This window comes from Balaenoptera borealis, assembly GCF_965194805.1.
Source record: "Balaenoptera borealis genome assembly, chromosome: 11".
NCBI classification, from domain to species: Eukaryota; Metazoa; Chordata; class Mammalia; order Artiodactyla; family Balaenopteridae; genus Balaenoptera; species Balaenoptera borealis.
This window is the reverse complement of record NC_138868.1, coordinates 36,539,778-36,563,527: the sequence shown is the minus strand read 5'-3', so window position 1 is coordinate 36,563,527 and position 23,750 is coordinate 36,539,778. Positions and strand designations below refer to the sequence as shown.

Below are 23,750 nucleotides of genomic sequence, written 5' to 3'. Positions count from 1 at the left end.
CACCTGTAGAACTGACCATCCCTAACTTCATGCCCCACTTGTACTTGGTACATTGTTGTACCTATCATGACACCTGGCAATTTTTGGTCAATGTGTCTGTCTAGACCAGTGCTGTCCAATAGAACTTTGTGCAGTGAAGGGGAATATGTTTAATAGGGTAGCCAGCAGCCACGTGCGGCTACTGAACACTGGAAATGTGGCTAGTGCAAGTGAGCACTGAAACTTTAATTTATATAGTTGGTTGTTGCTACCATATTGGACAGCGCAGGTCCAGACCAGTGGTTTTCAGACGTTAGTATGTATCAGAATCACATGGAGGGCTTATTAAAACACAGGTTTCTAGGGCCGACCCCCAGAGTTTCTGATTCAGTGGGCTTGTGTGGGGCCTGAGAATGTGCATTTCTAACAAGTCCCCAAGTGATGCTGATATTTTTTTTTCTCTTTTTTTTAAATTGTGGTGTAGTTGCTTTACAATGTTGTGTTAGTTCTGCTGTACACAAAGTGAATCAGCTGTATGTATACATATATCCCCTCCCACTTGCACCTCTCCACCCCCGCATCCCACCCATCTAGGTCATCACAGAGCACCGAGCTGAGCTCCCTGTGCTATACAGCAGGTTTCCACTATCTGTTTTACACGCGGTAGTATATATATGTCAGTCCCAATATCCCAGTTCATCCCATCCCCCTTCCTTCCCCCCACCCCATGTCCACACGTCCATTCTCTACATCTGCATCTCTATTCCTGCCCTGCAAATAGGTTCATCTGTACCATTTTTCTAGATTCCGAGGATTCATACTTTGGTTTAGTGGTCTAGACCACTGTTGGCAAATTATAGCCTCCAGGCCAGATTTAACCAGCTACCTGTCTTTTTAAAATAATTAATTAATTTGGCTGCATCAGGTCTTAGTTCTGGCACGTGGGATCTTTGTTGCGGCATGCGGGATCTTTTGTTGCAGTGAGCGGGCTCTTCCTCGCGGTGTACGGGCTTCTCTCTAGCTGTGGTGTGTGGGTTCCAGAGTGCGCCGGCTCAGTAGTTGTAGCACATTGGCTTAGTTGCCCTCGGCATGTGGGATCTTAGTTCCCCGACCAGGTATCAAACCTGCATTGGAAGGTGGATTCTTAACCACTGGACCACCAGGGAAGTCCCAGCCAGCTACCTGTCTTTGAATGTCTTATTGGAAACAGTCTGTCTATCCATTTACGTTGTCTGTGGAGGCTTTCACACCACAATGACAGAGTCAGGTTAATTGCAAGAGTAGATCATATGACTTGTAAAGCCAAAAATATTTGCTATCTGACCCTTTACAGAAAAAGTGTGCTGACTCTTGGTCTCTATGAATGTGACTTTGTTGTCTTTGTAGCTTTGGACCCTGCAACAGTGTGGGGTACAGAGTAGCCACTGAAGGAATGAATGAATGAATGAAATATTATAGAGGATTCCAGTTAGGTATAAATATTGGCTTTATTTACTATGGTAGATTATTGTAGGCTTTTTACAAGTTTTGAAACAATCTATTTGAGTCATTTTTACTTGATCCATGAGGCATTTAAAATTCATGTCCTTTAGCAATTTGATCAAGGTGAAAGCTTTGAGTAAAGGACTATGAAATGGAAAAGCCACATTAATCTGAATGGTAGGAATATTGGCTGTTGAATTTATTATTAGTAGTTGTAGTAATATTTTATAGAAATCTCATTGGAAAGCCATTTTATCCTGGGACTATTACGGCAACATTCTCTTAAGACTGAGAAGAACAGCTTCAAGGATCTGATCCCAAAACCTCTGCTCTGCTTCCAGGGTTAAAATTAAGGAGGCTTTCACACTGCTTTGTCCTGGCACTTCCTCTAGGCCACTGAAGTCACAGGTGTGCTGAAAATGTTCAAGGTCCAGATACCAGTAACTTAAGAGCTTTTTGGAATTCCATTAAAGTGAGGATTATAGCCTTTAAGCTTTTTTTTTTCTTCTTTTTTCCTGTTTCACGTGGCTTTTTTGGGGGACAAAAGACCAGTTTAGAATACTTTAAATTTAGCAGCATCTAAATTTGTTATCCAATCTGAAACCTGCAAGTTATTCTTCATCTCTCCTTTTCCCTCATTTCTCATATCAGCATAGTGGTTAAATGGGTAAGCCTTGTAATCTGACTGCCTAGGTCTCAAGATTCTGGCTTTACTTGTAATGAGCTGTGTGACCCTGAGCAAATTACTTAACCTCTCTGGTCTCAACACTTAGGGGTTCTTGGGAAAGTCACCCAAACTCTCTGTGCCTCAGTTTTTATGCTGGATTCTGTGTTGTTGACTGGGCACCACCACCACCACCACCACCACCAACCCCTTCTAAAGGCACCATTTACATCATATTACAGAGAAGCAGGAAAAAACTTTCCCAGACTTTTCTTTCCTAAATGATTTCTGGTTAGTAGCAGCCAATGACAGGCCCTTGGACATGTGTTAGGAGGCAGGAGAGGAGAAGCCCCTGTTCTCCAGAAGCAGTTGCAGCCAGACACCTGGTGGATGTGGGCGCCACAGCTGTTTTCCAGTGAGCTCTTAAGAATGACCTGTTTACACTGCAGCTCCAAGCAGTGGTAGGAGGGTCCCAGAGATTCTTTAGATTTTTAGCGGCTTCCTGGTGAGCTCTCGAAATGACTGACTTCATTGCTACAGTCTGAGATCACTAATGGTTGCTTCCCAGCATTTACTCTCCTGGTCCTTCCAAACATTATGAACAGGTTCAGTGTTCACCTTCTTTCCCATACCTGGAATCCATAGGTTGGCTTTTATTTTCCTAATCAAGCTCTGACTGATATAGTATTCTCATGAGTTAAATGCAGATAATAATAGTACCGCCTCGTAGGATTAAATGAATTTTATACAGACACACACACAGACATACATACCTGAAGCTCTTTTAACATATTTTATATTTATTCTTTATGTGTCTTCCCCATTCCCATTGGAATATGAGCTCCGCTCTATTTAGATTTTTTTGTTGGAAGCCTCCTCTGCTTTCTTTTTTAAAATAATTAATTTTTTGGCTGCGTTGGGTCTTCGTTGCTGCATGCGAGCTTTCTCTAGTTGCGGCGAGCGGGGGCTACTCTTCCTTGCGGTGCACAGGCTTCTCACTGCAGTGGCTTCTCTTGTTGCGGAGCACGGGCTCTGGGCGTGTGGACTTCAGTAGTTGTGGCATGCAGGCTCTAGAGCACAGGTTCAGTAGTTGTGGTGCATGGGCTTAGTTGCTCTGCGGCATGTGGGAATCTTCCCGGACCAGGGCTCGAACCCGTGTCCCCTGCATTGGCAGGTGGATATTTGTCAATGCAAATTTGATCATGTGTCTTTTCTCCTAATCAGCAATAACTCCTCATTATCTAGGAGGTAAAGTAGAAACTAGTTCCATAGAGTGGAAGATAAAGTTGGCCATGACTGATCACTTCCCACTCACAGTCTGTGCTGTAGCCCTACTGAAGTTTTGAGAATTCTGTAACTTACTTGAGTATTTCATATATCCGTGCCTTTGCACATTCTGTTCCATCTGCTGGGGAGATCCTTCCCTCTTTTATCTACCTGGTTAACTTCTCCATCTTTAATACTTTGCTTAAACATCATCCTTCTGCTTTCTGAGATCCTAGGCACAATTGGTCATTTATTTCTCCTTAGTCCTCTTACATTTTGAACTTATTTATCAGGCTTACCTCAAAGTATCCAAAGTAAATATTTGCATGTTTGTCTTTTCCTTAATTCTGTAAGATGTTTGCATCAAGAACCTTTTCTTATTCCTCCCGGTATCCCTAGCCCAGGGACTAGGATTGAATGGGATTTAGTAATATATGTGTAACATATGAATGATCGAACACTTTCATACCTACCTCAGCCTTACAACTTCCAAAGGAGCACGCTCGGGGTCCACAGGAGGTTAGAGGCCATGGTGTTACAGGTTCTGTCATTCTGTCAAAGCTATGTCTGAGTATGAGTATATGGAACAGTGGGAAATATTTTGGCTGGTGGGCACAAAGACTGATCTGCTAAACCAATAGCAACTGGGAACAAACTGTCCTCACTGTTGTAGCTCCAGGGGTGTCAGATGTTTGGGTTTGGTCTCCCTGATTAGGAGAATATTCAGTTCTTCAGAGGATGCTGTTTTCCTCTCTGTCTGCCTGGTTCTTGTCACTGGCTGTTTCATTGTGGCAGGTACATTACATCACGGCTGTCTGGTAGGAAAAGAGGTTCTCGGCTGCAGATGTAAAGATGAAGCCAACATGTAATGTGCTGTTGTTTCCCCCCAAGCTGGTGCAAGAGAAGATGTATATTTTCAGTGACTCTTCAGCTGTACGTGGGAATTTTTAGCGAGTGGGTTTTTGCAGGAATGCTTAGCTCTATTATTTACCAAATGGTACAAGTTAGAAATGGTGCGATGTGGCAGAATCCTTATTTGTTTTTCATTGGCACAGGCTGCTTCCCATTCAGCTCTTGTATGCTGCTTCATTTTAAGTATTCCTAATGTTTGGACATTTCCCACTCTCGCCTCAAGATGATTTAGCCATCAGAATGCAGTTGGGAAGTTTTCACCTTTCTTTCTGCTTTAATTGGTCTTGTGAAAGCTTTACTTCCCTTGGGGGTGTCAGGGAGCTATAATCAAGTTTGACATAAAAAGTCTGGGCTTGAGTCTTAGCTCTAACACAAGCCAGCTTTGTGACTTTGGATAAATCACCTAACCTGAGTCTCCTGTGCATGCTGTTTTAAATAGGAATGATTACATTTGCTCTTCTTACCTCCTAGGGTATATTAGTCTGATGAAGGGCATTCTAGTTCTAGGGCAAAACGAGGACCAGTACAGTTGACTCTTGAACAACGTGGATTTGAACACCTCAGGTCCACTTACACACGGAATTTTTTCAGTAGTAAATACTACAGTTCTCCACAATCCACGGATGTTGAATCCGTGGATACAGAAATGTGGCTAAAGGAACCACTGATACAGAGGAGCTGCGTATACAGAAGGCTGACTGTAATTTACACATAGGGTTTCAACTGCACGGAGGGTTGCTGCCCCAGACCCTCGTGTTGTTCGAGGGTCAACTGGACTCCTTTTCCCCTAAATGAGTGATCCGTTACACAGGAAACGTAGACTCCCAAGCAGTAAGACGCTGCTGAACTTTAACATCACCTTCTGTCCTGCCAATATTGAGTGGCGAGAGAAAGGGTGACTATATGTGGCCCAAGAGGGGTTTAAGAGTTAGAGTGGCCCATCATTCCAGGTGAGTGTGGTTTACTCTGATGACAGAAAGGGAAGTGGGGTCATTGTACACTCTGAGTCTGTCTTGTCTGGTTAGGGGCTACACGTATTTTCAGCTGGGGGTGATTTTGCCTCCAGAGGACATTTGGTAATGTCTGGAGACATTTTTGGTTTTCACAACTGGGATATGCTACTGGCATCTAGTGGGTAGAATCCAGGCATGCTGCTAAACATCCCCCAGTGCACAGGACAAACCCTCCACAGCAAGGAATTACCAGTTCCCAAATACCAGTAGCGCTGTGGTTGAGAAATACTGATGTGTTCTATTTAGTCCTGTCCCGGAGCTCCAGGACTAGTCGGGATAAGCAGCACCCATCTGGGTGCAGACAGCCCAGAGGAGGTGATTAGCACTCTGAGGGGCCTGCCTGAGGGCCATTTCTTGGTTTAGCCCTGGACCCAAATCCTGAATTCTGCTCCGGAATTTTTTAAATTTTATTTTTTTATTGAAGTATGGTTGATTTACAATATTATGTTAGTTTCAGGTGTACAGCAAAGTGATTCATTTATATATATATATCTTTTTCAGATTCCTTTCCCTTATAGGTTATTACAAAATATTGAGTACAGTTCCCTGTGCTATACAGTAGGTCCCTGGTTGTTATCTATTTTATATATAATAGTGTATATATGTTAATCTGAGCCCAGTACCTGCTTATGACGTGAACTTGCATTAGACTCTTCTCTGCCCATTGTTCACTCTGGAATAGTCTCTTGCATCAGTATAACCTAATGGTTAAGAATGTGGACTTAACAGATGGAATGCCTACTTTGAATCCTGGCCTGTCATTTACCAGTCATGTGACCACAGACAACTCTCTGTGCCTTCACTTGCTTGACTCTAAAATGGAGATATGAGTCCCCATCTTACTCGGTTGTAGTCCAATTAGTATGTGGAAATAATACTATCATATGCCAACTACCAAGCACCTAGAATGGTGCTTGGCACTTAGTAAGCGCTTGAGAGATATTAACCATTATGTATCTGGCTATACTCCAGAGCCAATACACACCAATATAGCATCAGGATATGGTTCCCATATAATTTCAATTCAGTTGGTCAAAACTTTATCTTATGCCCTATTTTGTGCAAGACACAGTGCTGGGCAGTAGGAAATAAAAAACGCCCTAAACATACATTTAAGTAAATGTATTAGTTTAGTCCAAAGAATATAATAGAACTGTATATGTTCTCCTATAGCAGCTCCAAATTGGGAGTGGTTAATTCTATCTGAGCCTATCTGAGAAGAAAGTTCTTTTTTTTTTTTTTCTTAAAGGTTCATTTTTTAAAAGATGAAAAAGCAGATGGGGAGAAGGACTTTCCCAGTAGAAAGCAGAAACTTCGCCTTATTCTCTAAACTCAAGATGGTTTATCTCTTGAACCTTCTCCACATCTCAGCTGTTCAGTCTCCCTGCCTGGTATCACTTTGACTTTACCTCCCTGATCTGCAGTGACAGGAAGACATCACTCCTTCTTGTCTCTCTGTACTTCTTCTGCCTTGATAAATAGACTTGTGTCAGAAAAGACATCTTTGTGTGGGAGGGCCTCTGAACTCGCTCCTTTTATCCCTTTCCTGCTTGGAAGAGATACCACTGTTGGAGGCCCAAACTGGTCACTAATTTTGGGAGCCCATGCAGTAGACCAGCTGGACGTTGTACTGATCAGCGGTGATCTGTGAAGCTGTTTGAACTTGTTCACCCTCGGGATGAGCAGGAAGAAACCTCTCCCGGTAGGGATCTGCTGGCTGATAGTACAGAGAGAAACTTCGGAATAAAGAAAAAAAAAATTCTCTTTCCTAAAGTTTTTAGACCTTCAGAAGGGTACCCAAACTACAAAGTGCCCTTTCTACAGAGAAAGAGGGATTATGTTTTGCTTGTAACTGTATTTTAATGAGCTACATTTGCCTTAAGAGTTGAGATAAATGTGTTTACATATCCAGCCTTACAGCCAATCTCCTGAGCCAAGCTGCACAGACTGAAGGAAACACTGAATATTGAAGCTTGGCCTGATGGGGGTGAGGGAGGGGTGCAAATCTGAACAGAGCTTTCTAAATCTTTAATATCTCTTTCATGTTTATCTGAGAGTGTGAAAATATGAGTGAATGATCAATTAATTATGGCCCGTACAGTTGAGGGTAATTGCTCATTCACGCTCAGAGAACTTTGGTTCCCCAAATAGTTGCTTCATTTTAGGCACAGGGCTTAAAAATTAAACTTATTTCATCATCAGAGCATGTCCTAGGGAAGGCAAGTCAGATGAAGGCTTTATTATTGCTAATTACAATTTTATACCTTTAGAGAAGCACCTGAGTTGATTGCGTGCAAGCTTGCTGTTCTTTGAATGTATGCAGATTGCATTATGTACGCTGTACTTGGCCTCTTGATTCCTTACACAGGGAGTTGCCTCTGAGATGTGAGATGATACTTTCAGAGTGGTGATAAGCCCATTTGCAATTTTGTTTCTAGTAATTAAACTATCAAAAGAATGTACCATTTCTCTTGAATTCCAAGGGGACTGATTTCAGTAGCACCATGGTTGGGCTGACCCAGGATAAAACCGTGAGAAGCATTTTGGGGGTTTCTCCACCTTGGCATAATTGCCAATTTTTCGTAGGGGCCTGTTCCGTGCATTGTAGGGTGTTTGGTAGCATATCTACCTTCTGCCCACTAGATCCCAACAGCATTCCCTCCCCGAGTTGTGACAACCAGAATGTCTCTAGACATTGCCAAGTGTTCTCTAGGAGGCAAAATTGCCCCTGGTTGAAAAACCACTGTACTATTCAATGCTTCATTTATACAGAAAAAAAAAGGAGTCTATTACACTGTGACCCTCAACTATATGCTGGACAATTCAGGAGGTTATTTGACCTTAACAGAGGACCACGTGTACTGATTTGCCTTGGCAAGTCCTGTTTTATACCTGTTGTCACACTGCAATTATTAATAGCACCCCCTTTCCCTTTCAAAAGTATACAGGTTTCAATGACAAATTTTAAAGACACCATAGGTTTGAGTAGAATACTTAGATCCTCCCAGTTGGAGAAAAGGAAATTAAGCTCTGAAATTCAAGTGATTTGCCAAAGGTCAGGAGCACAGCTGCTAAATTGGGTTGCTGAACCTTGAAATCAAGATGATTTAAGTCCAAAGTCCTATTGGTTGTTTTGATATTTCTGTCTGATTTCCCCAGAGTGATCTGTAGTAACTCTTAACAATAAAAGGGTTTCAAGAACAGCCATGGCAAGACTCTGGAAGAGTTCATCCTTCTCAGTATCCAGAAGCAAGAAGAGTTTAGAATTGGACAGACCTAGATGCAAATCTGAGTTTCACTACTTACTTTTCCATGACTTTAGGAATATGCCTCCTGTATCTCTGTGTCTATGAAATAGAGATAATAAACTGAATACAAGGCTATCCTAAGTGTTAAATTAGATAACGTATATGTATAATATGGCTCCTGGCATATATTAAACACTCAATAGAGTTGATATTATTAGTATTAACCCCAAGAGAAGACAGGAGGTGGTAGAGTTCAAGACATAAAGGAAAGCAGGCAGAATCCTAGGGGCTGTGATAGGTGAGAAGAATCCTGGGCGAGGGGTGCCGTGAAGGGCTCTCAGGGTCCTCTGGCTCTCTTGAGGGGCTGCATCTGGAAAGAATACTCACTGAAATTTTGTAACTCAAAGCTTAAGCTCTTCCTCCCTTCCTAGGATATTGTGAACTTACAGGGCACTGTTGAAAAGCAAAATGCCATAAAGACCCAAAGCCATGAATTTATAACAGTGGGATTTCACCTTGGAGAGTTGAGTACAGAGAGGGCCAAGCCTAGTGCTGGAAACACAGAAGTTCTAGTTCTGTTCAGACAAGCAGCTGGGTGGTCCTGATCTCCTCCTTTAAATCTTTATTTTCTCACTATAAAAAGAATTGTAACCAAGCCCTAATATCTTCTTTCCCATAAAAAAAACCTCACAGAATGACTTTATAGCAGAGTTAAAAGAACAGTAAAAGAAACAGTCTAGTCAGCCACAAGACTGTCATCCCTCCAAGTCCCGTGTGCTAGTTTTACTTGTACTTTGATTTTTAAATTCTGGAATCTAAGGAGTTACCCCTGGGGAGTGGCAATACAGGTAACTTTTTTTTTTTTTTTTTAATACAGGTAACATATTTTTTTGTGTTTACTTGTATTTTCTGAATGTTCTACCATGCGCATGTTATCACTTTGCAAATCAGAAAATATCTAATGCTGCTCGTTTATTTTTTAAGGCTATGAGACTGCAGGTTGAATAGGCTAGTGGGGAAAAATACTCCCCACCTAGAAAAGAAAAGTCCTTTGAGTATTAAGACTTAGAATATCGGTAGTGTGTAACCCTGCCGGGCCCGTGGACCATTACCTGAGAGATAATGTACCATGGAACATGCTAATAAACACAACGCATGATGCTTGCTCACATTCACCCCCATGTCCCAGCTGCATGGGCACGGGTGGCTGGCGTGGCATCTTTGTTCTGGCCCATCACTCCGGGGAAAACAGACGTGTTTGGCATTCTGCTCAGTTGCTTCGATGGGTTTTAGTACACCACATTTTATTTTATTTCCATTTTGTGCATGTATTAATAATCACTAAGCATTTCTCTAAGGAGGTGCATCATTGCGTAGAAGCTGCTCTACCAGAACAGGTGCCAATGTTTTTCAAAAGTCTTCTTGCAAATAAAGATGGCTAATGAGTTTTCGAAACGAGTAACAATTCTCATCCTGTAGAGAGAAGAAAAAAGATCTAGAGATGTTTTGATGTTCCAAAGTAAGAACAAGCACATTCAGTTTCACTCAGAGATTAGGGTACTTTCGGAATGTGTGTGTTTTGTTCATTCATTCGTTTACAAATATCTGAACTATGAAACCAACTTAGAAAAATGGATTTGCTCAAAATCAAGTCAGTCAGGGGAATGATATTATCATCTTTATCATTAATTTGACTGAATTCTCTGTTTCATGGCTTTCTTTACCTAACAGCTTCTTTGGCGCTTGTCAGTGTTTGGACCTATGCGCTCATATAGTCTCTACAGGACACACTGTAATAGCTAAGGGCTCAGTTCTAGAGTAGAGCTGCAAGTCCTGGCTCTGCTAAGTACTTAGTAGAGTTAGTTAAAATTGTATTGTCCCAACTTCTTCATCGATCAAGTGGGAATAATAATAGTATCTATCTTGGAGGATTCTTTTGAGGAGTAACTGAATGTAGATTGCTTTCAAGAGTGCCTGGCCCAAGTTAGAGCTCAATGACCATTCACTTTTATTTCTGATATTCATGAGTGAAGGAGATTGCATTCTGTGATTGACAAATGAGAACCAAAGAAATTTCCTTAATACAAAACTTAGCAAGGCGAAAGGATTCTCTGTTTAAATTCCAAGGCTTACTCAGTAATCCCAATGCTATAGTCTTTTATAATCCAGACTCTTTTTTTTCTCTTTCATCTTGCCTGTTTATGTAAATTGTGGTTCATTCAGTGGGAAAAATTTACCGAAAACGTTTTTCGCCATCTCATTGATGAAGTGTTCTCTGTCCATTTCAACTCCCAGTGATCTCTCTCTGCCACAAACTCTTAAGTGTTTCTTCACATCAGTCTCTTATTCATTCCTTCTTGAAGCACTTGAGTGCCCTCCTTGTCCCACTTGCTAATAAGACTGTATAAATCAAATGGAAAAGGCCACTTCTTTCAAAGAGCTTGTCTTGGAGACCATGGTCTATATAATGTTTTTGAACTTTTCATCTTTTGTTCTCTGCTGGATTTAATTCTGTTCTCAGTGCCTGAGACTGTGCTATTTGCATTCCCTGTAGGTGATGAAAAAGTGCTTAATGAGTAATAATTTCAAAAACTGTAGCCATATATATATATATATATATATATATATATATATCTCACATCTTCTTTATCCATTCATTTGTTGATGGACACACTTAGGTTGCTTCCATGTCTTGGCTATTGTGAATAGTGCTGCTATGAACATTGGAGTGCATGTATCTTTTCAAATTAGAGTTTTCTCCGGATATATGCCCAGGAGTGGGATTGCTGGATCATGTGGCAACTCTATTTTTAGTTTTTTAAGGAACCTCCATACTGTTCTCCATAGTGGCTGCACCATTTTACATTCCCACCAATAGTGTAGGAGGGTTCCCTTTTCTCCACACCCTCTCCAGCATTTATTATTTGTAGACTTTTTGATGATGGCCATTCTGACTGGTATGAGGTGGTACCTCCTTGTGGTTTTGATTTGCACCTCTCTAATAATTAGCAAAGTTGAGCATCTTTTCATGTGCTTATTGGTCATTGGTGCGTCTATTTTGGAGAAATGTCTATTTAGGTCTTCCCATTTTTTGATTGGGTTGTTTTTTTGTTATTGAGTTGTATGAGCTGTTTGTATATTTTGGAAATTAACCCCTTGTTGGTTGCATCTTTTGCAAATATTTTCTCCCAGTCTGTACATTGTCTTTTCGTTTTGTTTATAGTTTCATTTGCCGGGGAAAAAGCTTAGAAGTTTGATTAGGTCCCATTTGTTTATTTTTCCTTTTATTTCTATTGCCTCTGAAGACTGACCTAAGAAAACATTGCTACGATTTATGTCAGAGACTATTTTGCCTATGTTCTCTTCTAGGTGTTTTATGGTGTCATGTCTTATATTTAAGTCTTTAAGCCATCTTGAGTTTATTTTGTGTATGATGTGAGGGAATGTTCTAAATTCATTGATTTACATATGATGTAGCCATTCTTCGTTGAGCATCTGGGTTACCCAGCTCTATGCTCTATATGCAAAGTCTCCTTTATTCCTCATAATCCTATGAAATTAGTGTTATTCTCTTCACTTTATAGTCAAGGAAACAGAGACTCAGCAAGGTTAAAGAACTTCCCAGCATCACAGACCTCGTTAGTGAAGATTCTGGATTTGAATCCAAGTTTATCGCATTTTAAAGTTCATGTTCTGAACTGTTTTGCCATACTAGTTGGGTAGGTACATGGGGGCATGCATAATTAGGTGTATAAGTTTAAAGGAAGTTTAGGTTACATATATATCACCTGGTTGTCCTCATTGGCTAATTCTTCTCAGTATCCTTTGCTGGTTCTTCCTCGCTTTCCTGAGTTCTCACCATTGAAGCTCCCAGGGTGCTCTTCATGGACTTCTCTTTCTGTTTTTACTCCCTTCCTTGCTGATCTCATCTAGTCTCATGGTTTTCTTTCTTTTTTTTTTTTTTTTAACATCTTTATTGGAGTATAATTGCTTTACAATGTTGTGTTGGTTTCTGCTTTATAACAAAGTGAATCAGTTATACATATATGTTCCCATATCTCTTCCCTCTTGCATCTCCCTCCCTCCCACCTTCCCTATCCCACCCCTCTAGGTGGTCACACAGCACCGAGCTGATCTCCCTGTGCTATGCGGCTGCTTCCCACTAGCTATCTATTTTACATTCGGTAGTGTATATATGTCCATGCCACTCTCTCACTTCATCCCAGCTTACCCTTCCCCCTCCCCGTGTCCTCAAGTCCATTCTCTATGTCTGCGTCTTTATTCCTCTCCTGCCTCTAGGTTCTTCATAACCATTTTTTTATTTTTTAGATTCCATATATATGTGTTAGCATAGTCTCATGGTTTTAAATACTATCTATATACTAGTGATTCCCACATTTACATGTGAATCCAGCCCTGACCCCTCCATCCTAGATTCACATATTTTGCTGCTTACTTTATAACTCCACTTGGTGTACAGAAGGCATGTACAACTTACATCTAAAACTGAGCTTCTTGTATTTCCCATGGCTTATCTTCCCCAACCTGCTTCTCTGCCCATCATTCCCATCAATTAAAGACTGTCATTCCAGTTGCTCAGGCTAAAACCTCAGGAGCTATCCTTGATTCCGATTTCTCACATTGCACATTTAATTCAGTGGCAAATTCTGTCGACTAAACCGTCAAAATAGATCCAGAATCTCTCTGACCACTTCTCACCATCTTTATTGTCATTATCTGGTTTAAGCCACCGTCAACTGTCACCTCTATGATTGCAGCCGTCTCTTCACTCCCCTCTCTGTGTCTGCTCTTGCACACCTCCCCCCCCCCCCATCTCTTCTGCACATCGCTGCTAAGGGGATCCTGGTAGAGTGTAAATCAGATCGTGTCACTTGTCCCAGACCTCTTCCTCAGCTTCCTAATTCACTCAGTGTAAAAACCAAGCTTCAAAGCCCTCCCTAGTCGGCGATGCCCTTACCTCCCAGATCTCATCTCCTCCTAATCTTCCCCATACTTAGCCTCTTCCTGCCCCTCCTACCTCCTTGCTTATCTGAAACACACCAGACAAACGTTTCCCTCTAGGCCGTGGCTTTTCCACTGTATGGCTCATTCCCATACCTCTTCAGGTTTTTCCTGATTTGACATGTTGTCAAATCAGTAAGGTCTATTTCAAACTGCGTATCGTCCCCACTCCTTGTCCCCCTTCTCCGCTTTCATACTCTCCATAGCAATCACCACCACGTGAAACACTCTACACCGTAACAGTAGATGGTAAGCAGCAGAGGAGCAGGAATTTGTGTCGTGTTTCTTGGCCCACTCCCTAGAACGTTGCCTGGCGCCTTCTATATACTCATGAAATCTTTCTTGCGTGAGTGAATCAATCGTGCATTTATTGTGCGCCGGCATTGTGCTGAGCACTTTGCATTCATTAGCAAATTGTAAAATATCCACCGTTATCCTTTGAATTAAATAATCTTATCATACATACTTGACAGAGGAGAAACCTGAGCTTGGAGAGATTAAATATCCTGCTCAAGGTCATGCAGCTAAGTGTAGACATGGGTCTGCTTCACCTCAAGACCCCTGCTCCAGATAATTACATTCTGCTGCTTTTTGTATGCCAGCCCAGATGCCTGTCCCTCTCTTTCTTAGAAACACATGCACGGTTAGCCCTTTGGGGACATTTCCTTCTGGTGGGCTGTAACATGTCCTTTCTTAGTGTCCTGCCGAGGATTAACGAATGTTCTCTGGGGGAAGGTAGGAGAATCAATGCCAGTGATTATTTTTCTTTCATAAAGGAGCGTAAGGGACTGGGTGAGGGGAAGGTTTAAGATCAACATTTATTTTAAACGACATATGTAGGAAAAATGTTACACCCATCGGTTTAGTTCTCACAAGGCAGTAATTCACCATGTCTGAGAGCACCGGCCAGTCTCACAGGGCATCTCTGATTGAAGCTCCAAAAGCTCCCATGATTACTTTGGGGAAAGCCTGACTTAGCTGTTTCCTCTCTATTTCTGCTTTTTCTACTTAGTTTTCCAGCTCCTGCAGGGCAGGGACCGCGTCTCCAATTAGCAGTGAGTAAAGCACTCTTGACTATTAACCAAAGTAAACAAAAAATTCCAAGCTGGCAGAATAAAGGAATACACGACGACACGAAGTCAGTTCTCAAACATCCTCTGTTGAGAATCTTGACACCAGGCCCAGAGTTGATAATGATCTTCATGCCTGTTTATTCCTCCACTGTACTGTTAACGCTCAAAGACGTCCGTGGATTATGTGCAAATAATGCTGTGGTTCTCTCAGAATTGGGTTGTCTCGGCGATAACCACCTCTCAGGTTCTGGGATTCTGCCAGTGGAACCAGAGGGCAGAGGGTCAGTTTTAAGGACAATTTTCTTACAGTTTACAGTTTCTAAAAGGCTTTTGTTTTGTTTTGATTTTTGGTAGTTTAGTTTCCTTGAAACCGTAGCACCCTCTCTGGAATAGTTTATTTGTTGGACTAAAATGAACAGGTAAAAGGCATTAAAAGGTGCTGAGCTGCCGGGGTGGGCCTGGCAGTGGACAAAAGGGGGTGAAGCTGGGCTGTGCTTCAGGGGTCATTGAACACACAATTCCCCCTGCAGCTGAGCTTTCTCAGTGGTTTTAGCTCCTCTTGCACACATGTTACAAAAGTCAGGTAGACACAAGTTTGCAGAGCAAACCTGCCTCTGAACTTGGTTCTTAGAAACTCATTTGTTTCTTGCAGAACCCAGCTGAAAACAGAGAAAAAACAAAACATAATTATATATATCATGTTATAATTATAAAATCTAGAGTGTAGGTACCTACACTCTAGAAACCCTTCTACATTTCTGAGGGGAGGGAACAATGTTTTCCAGCCAGAGCATAAGATTTCCTCATTGAGGACTGGTCCTCGGAGATTCTGATTTAATTAGTTCAGGCAGACAGGGCATCAGTATTTTATTTGGGACGTCAGTATTTTCTTTTAAAGCTCTCCTTGTGATTCTAATACAAGGATTGAGAACTACTGCTTTAGGCAAGCTCTCTGGTCTTGGTGCTAAGAGAATTATTTCCTCCTGCAGACTTCATGGAGTGCTTTGGCCAGAGGAAATATGACCCATTCAGAGCTAGAAAAAACATTTGGAGAACACAGGGGATTTAAGTGAATGACTCCATACTGAGGACCTAGTCAGCATTTCAAAGGGCAGTGATAACAGGGAGTGTCCACTGATGAAATGAAAAGCTGGGATTGGTAAAACCAGTTTAGTTAATTAATATATTTACCTGACAATCTACTGAGCCTACCTCACAGTCTGATTTTCTTCTGGTCTTCTTTCCCCTCTCTACAATTCTCTCCTCTTCTTCCCTCTCTTTTGTATCCATACACTCTACCTCTTTCTCTTTTCCTTTCTCTTTCTTCTTTGATTTATATTTTTCTCCACTTTTTCCCTTTGCTTTTCTTATTTCTCTCTTTGGCCAGAGTATGAGATGAGGTATATTTTGTGTTGTCTGCAATGTTTACTGAGGAATTGTGTGTTCCCAGTGATTTATCTTAGAAACAAATTAGTTGGACAGTTTATAGTTCTTAAATTAAAAAGCTCTCAAACACAGATGTAGAGAACAAACGTATGGACACCGAGAGGGGAAAGTGTGTGGGGTGGTCATGGGCTGAACTGGGAGATTGACATATATACACTGATATGTCTAAAAGGGATAACTAATAAGAACCTGCTGTATAAAAAAATAAATAAAATAAAATCCAAAAAAAAGAAAGCTCTCAAGCTATCCTTAATATGTTACCCTGAAGATTTGCCCTCCCCCACTCTGCTCTCTGCCTCTTGTGAGTTCTTGGAACCTAATAGAAATAGATTCCCTTGCTGGGTTAGCACAATACAGGTTACATTAGAATCACCTGAGCCAGCTAATGTTCCTTTCTCATCGTACATCATGTGTAGGTCTGTAAGTGTTAACTTTAATGTTTCAGAAACGAAGCAGTGAAGTACATAACTATTTGCTTCCCAGTAAATATCTTAATTGGATGTCAGGAATGTGCTTGTTGTGTTGTACCTTCCTGACATTCATTGAAGGTGGAAGAGACAGGGGTTTTGTCTTCAATAAATGGCAAAGTTAAGCTTAATTTAAACTTTACATCATAATTAGGTCTGTACTGTCTTCCTTTGACGTCGGTTGTATTTTAGTCACTTTGGTGTTTGTGTAACAAATATGTTTTGTTTCGTAGGCTAATCTGTGCTGAGTTTCCCAGCTCATATCACTTCTTTCTCAACATCTTCCTCCTCTCCCTCACCATCATCATACCACCATCATCACTACCACCATCACTGTGACCACCCAAAGGCACCTAATTGAGATCTGAGTCTCTATGCAAGAGCCTGACCTACCAGGGTTGTCTCTGAAAAATCCACTTTACTGACTTCAGCTAGATTCATCTGATTTTTCTGAGTTCCAAACTTACTTTTTCCTGAACCGCTTGGATTCAGGCTCGCAGTGCCAAGGAGAAGCAGGCGAGGAAGAAGGGAACAGGAGAGGGCTTGAATAAAGGATACGAGAAGAACGTTTGATTTAAATAAAGGGACGAATCACCTAATATGTTAGCTTCCAGCTTTCATTCCCCTCTCCACTCACCATTTGTCTCACAGAAAAGAGATGGAAAAACCGTTAACTGCTTTTATTTTGATGGCAGGGACATTATACCTGAAAACAAGATTGAAGATCTTAATCTCCATCCTCAGCAAGACCTCTAGTGACCTGCTGAATAGTTACTTAAGAGATTGTCAGTATAGAACTAAATGAAGTGATCAGAAGCTCATCACGATATATTAGATGATGGGTACACAAACGTTTGGGGAAGTGACAGCCTGTAGTATTGGATGCTGGCTTGTGAATTGAACTTTAATATTACATTAGATATTTCTTTAGGAGTCAGCAGAAGAGACTCAAAACGGGTATCTTCTACAAGAAAATTGTTACTGCCCTTGCATGCCTGGATTTAGGAACTGTGGATGGTTAGGAAGGGTCCCTAATTTGTCCTGGTTCAGGTTACAGCCTTCTTACGATTAGAAGATATGATGTGTCTCTGTAGTTGGGTGGTTTGCACTTTCTGAGACATCATTTGACCTTTCAGTGGCACAGACAACAGTTATAGAGGAAATGTCGCGGCTGGAGTGGAGTGCCTTTTTTGGGGGGGCAGCCTTTTTGATATTCAGCTAATAGTGTTGGTACACCAGAAACTTGGGGGATTAGGGTCCTTCTGTGTTTCGTTTTTGGTTATATGTCTGAGGCCAGTTAACCTATTTGTTTAGGACCCAGTGATAATGAGAACCAGGCCTCATATGATGCAATTTCAAAAATGTTTTATCTTCATCTTTGATTTGTTTTACTTTCTTTTGGTTTTGGTTTCTCTTAGCATGTTTTAACTTTTAGCTGTTTAACTCAGTGGGGGAGTAAGATATTTAAAGTTTCTGGTGCTTTTGTGAAAAGGGAGTTCTAAAATTTGTTAATTTTACTTTGCTCAGATTAGAGCAGCAATATGTGTTCATTTTAGAGAATGAAGATAAAAATCATTGATGATTTCCCCCCCTCCACCCCAGATATAATTACTGTTCATGTTTTGGTGCATTTACTTATAGGCTTTCAATATGCATATATCTATCATTATTGCTAGTTTTTACATCAACATCTATAGTTTAAAAGAATGGATATTACAGTGTTGATATTTACCATATTTCCCCTTAATATTATATCATTAGCATTTTCCTAAGATACAAATATTCTTTTAGAATATGATTTATCATGACTGTGTAACATTGCATTGCACAAATATACCATTCTCTGCACTTCCGTATTGTGAGATATTTAGGTCATTTTCAATTTTCACTTTTATAAATAATGCTTCAGTGAACATCCTTGTGCATAAATCTTGTTTAAATTCCTTTTGAGTATATTCTTAATACTCGAAATTTTTTCAGGTAAAATACCATTTCTATGGGGCTTGCTGATTCTATAAAGTAGTCTTTAAATTTTTTGACAGATGCAAGGTAGCATTGTGTTCTGGGGAGACACTGAATTACAGTTAGAAGACTGAGACGGAGGACAAGTTCTGCTACTTTTTGGTTGTGTGACTTTGGGAAGGGGATTCACTGCCCTGGTCATTTTTGCTTCCTTGTTTGCAAAATGGAGAATATGAAACTCATCTTACTTTCCTTTTCCGCTTGTTGTGAAGATCAAATGAGGCAGTGAGAATAGAAGCACTTCGTAAACTTGAAAGCACTTTCATCTTGTGAGGTTTTTTTTAATACTTCTTTGTACAGCAGATAGTTTTCAAGTGAGCCATATCATTTTTTTTTTTTTGGTTTTAATTTATTAAGTATTTTAGACAAGTGAAACGATACAAAAGATAAAAGAAATATCCATGTGGCCAACATCTGATTTAGGAAATAAAACATTTATTTATGTAACGACTACTAATCTAATTGAGGCATTGTACCCACTCCAATTGCATGGCCTCTCCCTTCCCCCAAAAAGTTGCTCTTCAGAATTAGGTTTTTATCATTCCTAGTATGTCTTTATCACTTCACTGGCTTTGAAGTTATCCACTTTATTTCTCTCTTTCTGGTTGTTACCTTTCAAGTTTTAACATCCAGACTTAGCTTAACAAAATCTAAAGTTATTATTTTTATCCTCCTTCTGAACAGACCTTACTTAGAATGCTTGAAGTCCAACCATCTCTGTCTTTTATGTTGCTTTTCTCAGAATTTTAGTTCTATTTTGTTTCCTCACTACCCAAACTAATTACACTGCATAGGCATTGTTGGTGTGATTTATCCACGTGGTCTTTGCTCACCACTCCCTTCTACCTGTCAGTCTTTTGTCCTGGCTTACTTTTCTTTTGTCAGAGGGTATCCGTGAGAAGTTTCTTCAGTGAGAACTATTAGTGGTAAATATATTAGTTTTTGTTTGTTTGAAAATGACTATTTCAATCTTATTCTTGAATAATTATCTCTATATTTAATTCTAGGTTGTCACTTATTTTCTCTCAGTATTTTAAAGCCGTTATCCCACAGTCTCCTGGCTTCCCTTTGTTGATATGGAGACATCTGCTGCTGTGGTCGTCAATATTCTCTTGAATATTGTGATGCTTTTCAGTCTGTATAATCTTGTTTTCTTTGATTATCTGCAGTTTCATTAAGATTTATTCATTTCTTTTATGAACAATGACAAAATAAATGTGTTTTTTAATTGTAGAAAAAAAATGATTTATCCAGGTGTGGATTTCTTTATATTTATCCTGTTTAGTATTAATTTCCTCAATTTGAGGGGGGGGGTGAGTATCATAAAATTTGGAAAATGTTCAGCTTTTCTCTTCAAGTATTGGCTCTTTCCCATTCTCTCTCTTCTCTCTCCCTTAGAACTCCAGTTAGATTTCCTCGCTCTGCCTTTCATGTCTCTTTACCCATATTTCTATACTTGCTGTGGAAAGTGCTGTGTTGCATTCTTGGTAGTTTATTTAGATATCTCTGCCAGTGAATGAATTCTTTCTGTAGTCACTGAGTTTGTAATTTCAATGATTACACACACATATATCACATATATATACATACATATGTATTTCTAGAAGTTCTGTTACTTCTTTTTCAAATCTCCCTGACCCCTTTTGATAGCATCTTTTTAATTTGTTACATTTTTGAGTCCGTTTTCAATTTAAAAACATTTAAAACATATGTATTTTATAATATGTATTGGAAAATTCTATTATCCAAGTTGTTATTAGCTTTATTCCACTGTTCTTTTTCTGTTTACTCTCACTCATGGTGCCTTGTTTCCTTGTATTTTTTATTTTTAGTAATTGTGGATTATGAATTCATTTTCAGTACCAGTTAGCTATGGGGATCTTATGAAGCCTGGCTTAAGAGTGTGTATGTACAGACCAGTAGTGTTCAATAGAAATTTCTGCAATGATGGAAGTATAATATTTTCTATCTCTGCTGTCCAGTGTGGTAGCCACTAGTCACATGTGACTATTGAGCACTTGAAATGTGACTAATGTGAGGAACTGAACTTTAAATTAAAATTTAATTTAGTCATAAGGCTGGATAGCATAGGGCTTTTTGCTTCTTCCAGGTACACTTGGGAACTACTAATTTGAGGCCACTTTATGTTAATATTTGTACCTGTACTATCTATCCCATGCTACAAAGATGAATAGATTTGATCTTGAAACTGTCAGTCTAGGCCTGTGGTTACACAAATTCAGGGGGATATTTTTATACATACAAGAGAGGCGCATTACTTATCCATCTCCCTTTTCTGGTGGGCAGATGAAGTTTTAGCCCACATTTTCCCCAATGCATGCATGATTCTTTAGGAGTCCCAGCTTTACTTAAGGATTTTGTTTCTAATCTTGGGAAAATCTAAATCCTTCTCTTCTTTCCTGAACAGTGAAATCTGGTGGTCATTTGGTCATCAGTCACTCATATCTGTGGTTGCTAGCTCCCCCTTCCTTTTGCTGACTGCAAATTTCTTCTCTATCCTTGTAAGCTCAGATATTCATTTGTCGAAAAGGGTTTGTTATATTTTATCTGACAACACTCATTGTTAAGAAATAGGCAGTTCTCAGGATATTTATTCTGCCTTATTGCTGGAAATGAAAGTGTCTCCAATTCTTCTAATTTCTTTGTAGTGGGCAGATATTGGAGGCCTTTCTTGCTGGGCATGGGGAGATATGTTTGTTGGTAGTTAAATAACAGAACAGAAATGTAAATAGGTCTTTTTCATGGGCTACTAAGTTCATGAATAAAATAGATGAAACATGATATTTTGTATTGGCAACTGAATACCACTAACTTGTTTATAGTTAGGGTTTAACATACCTGGTTTATGAGCAAGCTGCAAGCATACTATTCTCCCAGCTATATCAAGGCACATAGGATTATTGATTTGTGAGCCATGAATCCACATTGTGAAGGTTACATTATTGTATTGCAACTGTACGAGAAAACCAGGAGATAATAGTGAGGTTCAATCAGCGAGGCAATATGTTGTAGATGCTTTTGTTTTATTTGTTTTGATTGTTTTTGGAAAGATGATCTTGATTTGATGAGTCTCTTGGTGTTAAGTAGTCAATATATTTTCCATCCCTCTCCATTTTAAAATGCATATATGAATTAGATGCTAACACAGAAAAAACAACTGTGTAATACAAAAAGAGAAGGCCATGGGTAATTTGTACTAGGAAGACTGTAGGACTATACTTTGGCAAATAAAAATGGGGAAGGGCTAGTGGTGATGGCTCCTTTTCTGAATCTTTTAATTTTATTCTCTCAGCACTATCATTGTAATTGCCAATATTCACTGAACACTTACCATATTCTGTGTACTGTTCTAAAAGCTTATTCATTTTTCTTTTTAACCCTTCACTTACTCCATAATGTAGGTTCCGTTATAATTCCACTGAGGACATTATTCTCCATTGAGGACATCAGCACAGAGAGATTGAGAAACTTGATCAAGTTCACACATCTAATAGGCAATGAGACTCAGGTTTGAAGCCAGTGCCCGACTCTGAACCGCTGCACATCATTTTAGAAATACTCTCTAATGTTGCATGTTTTGATTTCTGTCACTACAGAATCAGTGGTGTAAGTGAAGGTTGTAGGTGTGCTCTCTGCTATAATACGGTGTTTGTAATTTTCTTTCTCACATAGCAGGATGTCTGGATGCTGGTTCAATGATGCTGTCAAAGAGCCAGGCTCTTTTATTTTTCCTCCTTCCATCCTCAGCATGTTTGGTTTTCATCCTCAGGCTTGCCTCATGGTTGCAAGATGGCTTCTATACTCCAGACATCACATTCTTCAAAGTAGGAAGAAGGGAGAAGAAGTGACAGCTACGTCTGTCCCTTTAATGGGGAGAGAAAAGACTTTCCCTAAAGCCCTCACAGAACCAAGCTCTTCTGTCTCACTAGAAAGGATTGTATCACATGGCCACCCCTGACTGCGAAGGATGTTGGAAAATTGATTGCTTCACTTTTTTCAAACTCTTGAGTAGAATGTAGGCAAGGAAGGAATTGGGAATGAGTACGGAGATAGTTAAATAAGTGTCTGCTACAGTGCAGTGCTGGAAACTTAGAATGGTTGGAATCTACTTGGTGAGACAAATTTTCTGGAACTCACCTGGGTGAGAAAGTCACATTGTGGGAGGCAGGAAGGTCCACTTGCCTTGGCTCTGCCTTCTGTGTGCTTGTACTGGTGAGGACCCGAGGACTTCTATCCTCGGCACCAACCTCATTCAGTCCCCGGGCCAACCTGTGTGCACCAGCTGGTGGCTGGGATCTGGAATTCATTTGTTGTTCTAGCACCAGGCTTCTGGAATGGAATACCTAGCTGAGACCCTAGTTTCCACCTATTTGCTCCGCGTTCTAGTTAGTCTTTAAGTGCTAAAGAGTTTCTCCAATTCCTGGGGCTGGGGTTCTGCTTTGATTCTTAGCTGTGCTTCAGACTGTCCTTGGCACCTCAGCATGCCGGGCTGAGGTTAGGACACCTGCATTCATGTTATGCAGGCCCTTCCCCTTGATGCTCTTTACTGAATCATGACACCATCACTGCCAAGAAACTGCTGATACCTGGCTGCCTCTCATGGCTCCTGTGTATCAAATCAAGATGCCAACAAGGCAGTCTCCGGTTTAGCATGACTTGGGGATACTGTTGATTTTATATGCCTCCTTCTCAGGCTTGCATTTTCCTAACTTTAACATCTTACTCTTCCTCTTGTTACATGCTTCACTGCCAAGGCTGCGCAAGCTGTATCAGTTTTTATGACCTACACTGTCCTATGTCCACACCTTCCTAGGCCTGAGGCAGAAACGCCCAATAGACTGCTTGGGTCCTAGTCTCTTCCAACTACAGCCAGTTTTGCTACGGCCTGAGAATTCCCTGATGATCCAAATACCTTTCCAGTCTACTTCATAATATCTAAAATTCTACAACTAGCAAGTTGTTCGTCATTTCAGCCAATTTAACAAGGAATTATTGGTACCTACTAGGTTCCAGGCTCTGTGGTGGGAGTACAGTTATATAATACATTACCAGCTACATTATAGCCTAGCAGAGAAGACCAAAATCAACACAGTTATCACAAGGGTGAAGGTTTTATGAAAGAGGTAATACACAGT

General features: G+C 40.3%; 1 protein-coding gene across 3 annotated transcripts in view; it reads left to right on the top strand.

Moving 5' to 3' along the window:
- The window catches only part of NELL1 (neural EGFL like 1), an 866,104-nt gene that overhangs the window by 283,472 nt on the left and 558,882 nt on the right, over positions 1 to 23,750 (top strand). The window lies entirely within an intron of this gene.